This window comes from Callospermophilus lateralis, chromosome 6 (genome assembly GCF_048772815.1).
Source record: "Callospermophilus lateralis isolate mCalLat2 chromosome 6, mCalLat2.hap1, whole genome shotgun sequence".
NCBI lineage: Eukaryota > Metazoa > Chordata > Mammalia > Rodentia > Sciuridae > Callospermophilus > Callospermophilus lateralis.
In genome coordinates this window covers 135,946,929-135,955,768 of record NC_135310.1, presented here as the reverse complement: position 1 = coordinate 135,955,768, position 8,840 = coordinate 135,946,929, and positions in this window count along the sequence as shown.

Genomic DNA, 8,840 nt, shown 5'->3' with positions numbered 1-8,840 from the left:
TTGTAAGTTCAAACTTGCTGGTATGGTTATATTTAACTATAGATTCCCTTTTATACATTTTGCTTTTTTATGAGTCTATTTAAATCTGACCCTCCATGCTTAGCAGATACACTTCACATGCTTTCCCATAAATGTAACATTTTCCTCTTTTGTTTGGACCACTAGTTCACTGTACTGTGGGTTGTACAACAAGTGCAGGCAAACTTATCTATGAAAACATCTGATCTTTCTCAACTATGTGAAAAGCTGGCAATCACATTGTGTACTATTGTACCTGATGGCATAAAATCATAAGCTCTGCTCCTCAGTGACTTTGTAAAAGTAGCACAAACCCCCAGCCTTCCTGTGGACTGAGACCCAACTGGACTTGATGCTAGTCTCCATGACTCCTAGAAGCCCAAGTAGATTAAAAGGCACACATTACCATATGTAGCCTGTCTCTTTTCGATTTCCTACAAATATCCCCTTGCAAAAAATGAAGATTCACCATATCTCATTCTCCAATCTAACTTTTCAATCAGAAGAATCAGGATTCCTCCTGTGATAGCTGACTATGAGGCAAGGCCAGAAAACAAAGAAGGTGTCCCCAGAGCCTCTGGTGGATCCAGAAGTTGGGAATCACTAAAAGAAAACCCCAAGAACACAGAGTCCTAATGTTGTAGGGACAAAGGAGGCAAGGCACCAAATATACTAGCAAACAGTTTTATTTGGCTGCAGTCAGGGTCAGAGGGCACAGCTTTTGCTGTAATCAATTAATCCCCTGAATCCCGAGTTCAGAGAGTTTCAGAGTTATATACACAACATGTAAGGGGAGGGGCTCATAAGTTCACATGAAAGCAGATTTTTCTTTCACTGTCTGGGCAAGTTAATTCTTCAAGGACAACACCTGAGAAGGGAAGAGCTTCTTCTCCCCTTTCTTTTCTCTGTCTGCCAGTTGTTACCATGGAGCTCAATTTTAACTTATCTTAAAAATGTAGACACATCTGTGAAACCCCAGCTCAAGGCCAGAGGCCTTGTTTGCACATTTCTACAAAGTACTATAGTGGATATGTTTGTGAAAAACTAGTAAGGGGGTGTCCAGCACCTAGCATTGCGGTATCTTCCTGGCCAGTGGCCAAGTAAAACATTGCAACATGAAAATAAAAAGTTTATCTACATTGGACTCTTTCACAGAGACTCTTTTGCTGACAGTCCTAAAATCAGCCATGGTAAAGAGGGCTTTTTTGTAGAGAAAGGGGGTTCCACTTTACTACCAAGTGATGGAAGGTGTCAAGGGACACAGCAGCACCCCTAAAAATGCCTGGGGACAAAACTGTAGTGAAGGGGCAAGGGAACACAGTTGTGGGTCAATAATATCCAGGTCAATATCCACTGAAGACAAGTATCCAGGATTCATATGATATAAGCTGGTAGGTGGGGCATATAGAGGGTCCCTTCTCTTCAGAGCAATCTGCATGACCATCAGATAGCCCACCCTCAAGGAGGAGGCTGCATCCCTGCTCCTTACTCCTCCAGGGTGGGCCCTGTATGGCACCTACTCCAGTGTGCACAGTATGAAAGGAAAAAGTGTGAAGGAGTACCTATAGAGGGAACTGACTGGATTGAGCTCCTGTCCCAGGCCTGATGGACCACATGGTTAAGATTTCCCATCTCTGTGGCTGACTTCAGTCAGAGGAGGTACAGACAGAGAAGAAATATGTTATTCACTCCCCACTCAAGTTTCCACACACCTGATCACACAGCTGACTGGACCTCTTCTGGTTCCTGGTACTGCCTGATTTATAATCATTTTTGTTTTGCTCAAATAAACTCAGTTTAATCTTACCCAGGGGTTTTCTGTTTTAACAAGGGTCTTTGCAGGGTGATGGGGGCTGACAGCAGCAATGTAGTCATTGTGAAATCAGGCAGCCTCAAAACCAAAGCATAGGAAGCGTCTCTGCAGTCTTTTGCCGTAAACACCAGTGGGAATGTATTCAAGAGAAAACCTTCAGTTGAAGGGACACTCTACAACATGCCAGATCAGCATTCCTCAAAACCTTCTAAGTCATCCAAAACAAGGAAAGTCTGGGACACAGTGGAGTTGGCCTATAATCCCAGCTGGGGATCAGGCAGGAGGATCACAAGTTCATGTCCAGCTTCAGAAACTTGGTGAGATCCTGTCTCAAAATAAAAACTAGAAAGGGCTTGGGATGTAGCTTGAATCCAGAGCACCCCTGGGTTAAATCCCTAGAACTAAACCAAAAAAAAACCTAACAAAACACAAAAACTGAGGAACTGCCACAGTCCCAAGGAACATAATGGGCACAGTAGATCCTGTAGGGGGTCCTGGGACACATAAGGACCTAAGGTAAGCAAGGACCACTGGATTAATTAAGCACCTACCTGGATATTAATGTTTCTGAATGGGCTCAGCATAATGAAAAATGTATCCACTCATTATGATGGGCACCTGGTGTTGGGGATATGGAAACTCTCTGTACTGTGTGCAGATAAAAAAAAAAGAATATCAAATAGAAAAGCTTCCTAAAGAAAAACAAAAAGGTGCTGGACTGTATCCTCATGTTATTAACAACTCAAGAACCAGACTGGAAGCTGCATACAAAGAGCACAGATGGCCTGGTCATAGGCTGGCTCCCTGCAGGCCAGTGTTAAGGGCTCCCAACAGCATGGACAATGGAGAGACTCTCCCTGCTATTCCCAAGCCTGCAGCACCAGTAGGGCTTAATGAGGACAGCTAGGCAGCCAAGAAGATGCTGGTACACCAAAACCAAAAGAGGACACCATCCGTGCTCACTTCCCCAAAATGAGGAACAGGAGAGTCACTCAAGAGACTGAAAGGTGCACATCACTGTGTAGGTTATGCTATCCATCTACATCCTGCCATCTTCCTTGCTGGACTCTTCTTATGCACTGACTGGGGAAAAATTCTCTAGCTTTAGTACCTAGAAACATTTGGCTCCCAATTGTAAGATTTTCACCACAGTCTCAGTTACAACAACAACCCAAGAACTTTTGCTACTCTAGTCTTCTCATGTTTAAAATGAAAGTAACATAACCAAAATCCACTTGTGTTATGAGGTCCAGAGCGAATATGTAGGCAAAATACTTGGAGTCTTTAAAAAGCACAACACAAAGGAAAACTTCCATCAGCATGGCTGGTAAACAATGATGATGCAGCCATGCACTCAGTATTGGAAAATCAGTATCTGATACTTATCTTAGGACCAGATGAACAGCAAGGGCAACTGCCTCATTCACATCTTCCAGAACATATTCACTGAGTGTTGCTTGTTTATCAAGGGCTTTTTAAAGGGAAAAATACCACATTGCACTACTGGCTTTCCCAGTTAAGGAGAAATGTTTGCATGCTAATTTAATGTCTTGATACATCACAAAGCATGTTAACATCACCAAATGTGCCAGTACTCTGAGGTTTGCTGGTAGTTTCCCTACTGCTCCTCTTGGCCCATTACAGGTACCACACCTCAGAAGAAACAGCTTTCACCAGGGTTTGCTGTGCAGCCACAGAGATCATTGGGCCAGCCCTCTCTGACCTTGGCTGTTTTTCATTTGCCAGTTTCTGGAAGGATGATATTCTCTTTATCCTCCTGCTAAAGTCCCTTTGTCTCAACATAAATTAAAGTATAAATCCCCAAGGGAATGTCATTGTCACTGTCAAGCAGTAGCACCCATCCCCCCTTGATGCAAAAACAGCAATGACAACCAGAGGAAGGAGATTTTACCATGAATAAAATCATTAGCTGCCCCAAGAGATCCACATCCCTCCTGGCCTGTTCACTGCAGCTCTGACAAAGGCCCCACTGTGCAGTCTCACCCACAAGCTTGATAATGTGCTGATTTAATTTTCCACAATATAAACCAGAAACAGCTGGATTTTAAGATTTCCATTTGTAGTCAATTTAGACCCTTCTTAGCAGCCTCTTCCCCTCCAGAAACACCATGTGACCTGTGGCCACCCTGACCCTGGATGGCAATTAGCCAGCAGCCATCTCTGCATTCTCAAACCCAGTGCAGTGCCAGAGTGACCACCGCCAGCCCACACTCATCCTGGTGCTCTCTCCAGAGTCCAGGATGTAGACTCCCACCCACCACAAGGCCCAAAAGGGCCAGAGTTTGCTGCTTCCATGCACAGGATGGCCCAAGGATCCCCTGTCAAGCCACCTCCAAGACCACCCTGGCTATAGATGTCCCATCCCCACCGCACATCACTAAGGCCCCCAGAGACTAGCCATTGGCTACTGCTCTGGGGTTGGAACCAGAGCCAGCGGCAGGTGAGGGCAGCATGTGGGTCACAGGATGTCAGCTGTGAGGCATACTAATCCGGTTCCCACCTTGGCTGGAAGCCGAAGGTCCCGGTGGCCTCACAGACCAAATGACTTAGGGAAAAGTAATCTGATGACTGGATCTGGCCAATTGGTATTCTCAGATCAGCAATCTGTATTACTTCTGAGGTGCTTTTTGGACCAACTTTATTCCCCCTCTGCAACACTGGTAAGGGGAAGAACTCAGGAAGAGGCTCTACAGAGGTAACATGCAACACCACACAGCCCAACACCATTCCAGAAGAATGGGCTACATATGACAGATAAGAGATGGACTGGGGATGTGGCTCAAGCATTAATTAACACACTCTCCTGGCATGCACGGAGCACTGAGTTCAATCCTCAGCCCCACATACAAATAAAATAAAGATGTTGTATCCACTGAAAACTAAATAATAAATATTTAAAAATTCTCTCTCTCTCTCTCTCTCTCTCTCTCTCTCTCTCTCTCTCTCTCTTAAAAAAAGAGTCATTCATGGACAAAGAAAAGGGAAGGAGTGCTTAGCTCTCACCTTTTGCAGGTTACATCCTGCCCTCTGAAAAGGTAAGAGGCCATATTTCCCCTGAAAAAAGAGTGTGAAAAAAGTAAACAGTTTAGCTATTGTGAACTGGGCTGTTATAGATGGAGGTTTTAAAATATGGCATATATGCACAACAGAATATTACTCAGCAGTAAAAGGGAATAAAATTCTAGCATTTGCAGGTAAATGGATGGAGTTAGAGAAGATAATGCTAAGTGAAGTTAGCAAGTCCCCCCAAAACCAAATGCTGACTGTTTTCTTTGATATAAGGAGGCTGATTCATAACGGGATAGAGAGAGGGAACCTGGAAGGACTAGAAGAACTCTAGATAGGGTAGAGGGATGGGAGGGGAAGGGAAGGGACATGGGTTTGTAAATGATGGTGTAATGTGATGATCATTATTTTCCAAAGTGCAGGTATGGAGACATCAATTGGTGTGAACATAATTTGTATATAACCAGAGATATAAAAAAATTGTGCTCTACATGTGCAATAAGAATTGTAATGTATACCATTGTCATTAATCAATCAATCAATCAATAAACAGAAACACAAAGTTTATCAGTCATTAGAGCTCAACCTGGAACCCTCTCAGACTTGACCTCACCCTTAAAAAAAATTAAATTGAAACCAGCCCACTACCCTCGCCACAGTGGAGGGCAGCATTTTCCATGCAGTCTATCTTACTTTCTCCATCTGCATTCTCAAAATTCATCTCAGAATGAGAGAAAATGACTATGGAATGATTAAACAAACTAATGACACCCCCCCCACACACACACACAAGAACTCCTGGCCTGCACTACTCACTAGAACAAACAATGCCATTTATCTCAGAACAGGAACTGTCAAAAGAAAAAAAAAAACAGAATCATAGAAACACAGGTGGTGTGTCTGGGATCAGCAGGCTGGGGCACAGAAAAGTGACCTTACAGAGAGAAACTGAAAAGACCCAGGGGAGTATGAGATGTGGAAAAAAATGGGGGTGTGCACATAGGGAGAGAGATGAAATGATGGAAGGCAGTAACAGGTGAAGGCAAAAAGAAACAAAAGAAGGAAGAGACTCCCCACTGAGAAAAGGAGGCCAGCTTGATAAAGCCAACAAGTAGGGGTGGAGAGATAGGAAAATTCACTCACTGACAGAGAACAGACACTTCTTAAGTATTAGAACCATTACAGGAAAAAAAGTGATGAGGAAATAAAGCAAACTTTGTTCCTTGGGTACTACTTAGAAAAGATAGAAATGAGGATCTTTGGTTGCCATATGAGTTCCGTGCTCAATTTTTCAGACTCACAACTTATCCCTTCACACCCCAAACACAATAATTAAAGGTTGAGACACAAAAACTCAGGAAGCGTCCAAACCAAACATTCTTTTAACTACACTGGAAAATAAAGTCACCAAACACTCTCACTATGGAAACTCATGATGCCTGAATTGAAGCAAACTAATAAGAAGAAAGGAATCATCATATGCTGGAGTGGAGCATCCACAGTTAAATCATCAATAAGGTTTTTGGAAGGAAATGTGGAGAAGTTTCTTAACCTCTGAAGTCTATTTTAAAATGTATCAATGACTTTTGAACTTATGCATCATTCCCTTTAATAAGGATGACGGTGTTCCTGATTAAAATGGAAGTGCCTATGTCATTAACAATATCATGAACAAGTTCCTGATGAAGAGAAATGGTGGGTGGAATGGGGAGCGATGGTGTGTGGAAGAGAAAAGCAAATAGAGACAGAGGTATGGAAAGGAGAGGAAATTATGAAGTGGGAAAAAAGAGAAGAGAATGAAGTAGACCAAATGAGACAGGGGAAGTTACAGGGAAAAGTGGAGTCAGGGAAAGAGAAAATAAAATGGAGATAGAGATAAGGAGGATAGACAACAGGTAATAAAGAAAGAGAGAAACCATTCACTGATAGAAAAAGAAGGAGAAACACATCTCAGATGAAAAAATTCTGGTGGAAATGAGGCCAATTGGTCCTTATATTACCTGGAAGTGATAAATAGAACATGAATCCACAATTGTTTTTCAGATTTGATTTTTATTGACCTGTTCTCAAATCATAGCACTAATAGTACTGAAGACACCCCAAAACAAGCATTCCTTGAAATACTACTAGAGGAATTATGCACCATGTAAAACTCATTAAACCCCTGATGACTAAAAAGTGAAGGCCACCAAGAGAAGGGGAAAGGATTCTGAAAGTCAATCGCCAGGTAGAGGTCAACTCTCAAGAGTTCAAGGAAGCAAAGTTTGCCACTCTATCTGCTCCAGGTTATTCTCAACACCTTCCACAACAGATCTGCCTTTAAAGCATCCTCAAACAGCCAAGTATTACATGTCAAACCATATACAGAAAAGTTTTTTTGAAGAATTAATATTCACTTGTTAAATTATAAGAAGGGTTGTCTTTCAATCTCAATTATCCTCCTAAATCTTTGAAATACTTTATCTGTCATCCTGCATCCAGAAAATGATGGTACTTGCAAAGACAAACAAAAATGGTAGTTCACTTTTGAATTATTTATTTTACTTTTTTGGTACTAGGAATTGGACCCAGAGATGGTGTACCACTGAGACATCCTCAGACATTTTTTGTTTTTTATTTTGAGACAGAGTCTCACTAAGTTGGTCAGAGTGTCTCTGAGTTGCTGAGGCTAGCCTTTAACTTAGGATCCTCCCCACTCATTTGTGATTACAGGTGTGCAGCACAGCTTCCAGCTGTCTTTTAAATTAAAAGGATTATTTTATTAATCTCCCCTGGCTTGGGTTGTGATTAAAGTAATTTTATAGCCCACAAATCAATTTTAAGCATGAAAACTGCATTACTAAAATAATACTTTTCTGCATGTCCAAAATGCTTGACTTATAATAAAATTATAAAGTGCCTCTCCAAAGGAAGACCCATCACTCTATCTATTGTATAAGTCCTACATCTTAAGTTGTACAATATGTCTCAGAAAAACATTTCTGGAAAAGAAATTTCCCATAATGGAAAGAATTTTCCATCATGGAAAATAAATTACTTGTGTTTTCACTATTTTATTGTATCATTGTCTCTAGCATTTTTCTTTCTCAAAAGAAAATTCACATTGTCTATATGTTGCTATTGAATCAGCCATTCTGTGCAGGCTTAAATTAAATGTTCCTAAAATCTTGTTCATGTGTTCTCTTCAAAGTATTTGTGGTTCCAGACTGAGTGATCTTTTAATCTGTAGTGGTGACATCAACCATATTCTTAATTTTGTTGTTTAGGTAACCTATTTTTAATGGCAGAATATAGGGATGCTATGAAAATATTTGACAAGGTCTAGATACCTGTTTTCTTTTTTTTGAGGGGGAGAGTGGAGTGGGTGGTTGTGACAGCTAAGGGGGCTCTAATGACATCTAGTGGGTAGAGGCCAAGGATGCTACTAAATAGCCTAAATGCACAGAAGAGCCCCCATCCTCAACAAAGAATGATCCTCCCCAAATGGTTAACAGTGCCAAAAGATTCAACTTTTGCTTTGTAAGCATTAAAACAGAGAAAAATATTAAATTATGCCAAATGATATACCCAACAAAACATGGGCTGTGGGCTGTTCTATTGGACAAACAACACTATTTCTTCAACAAATTAAGTTGCAAGAAAACAGGTTTAACAACATATCTCTAAATTTAAAAATAATCTGTAAAAGATATACCAACTGCAAGAATTAATAAGACCAGACTTACCCTTCCACTGTAGTAAACTATACAAAACTGCACAAAATAAATATTGTTCTCAAACACTAAAATGCACACAGCACAGGACTATAATCCCTGAGAGAAAGAATCTTAAAGCAAATGAGGGAAGCCTTACAATCTCCCCAATGTTCTGCCTAATGGCACAGATGAAAAACAGAAAGGGGAAAGCCAGGCAGAGTGTGCAGTCTTGCTAAGAAATAGGAATCATAGTTCCAGGGAACTGGGGTGATTAGACACCATAAAAC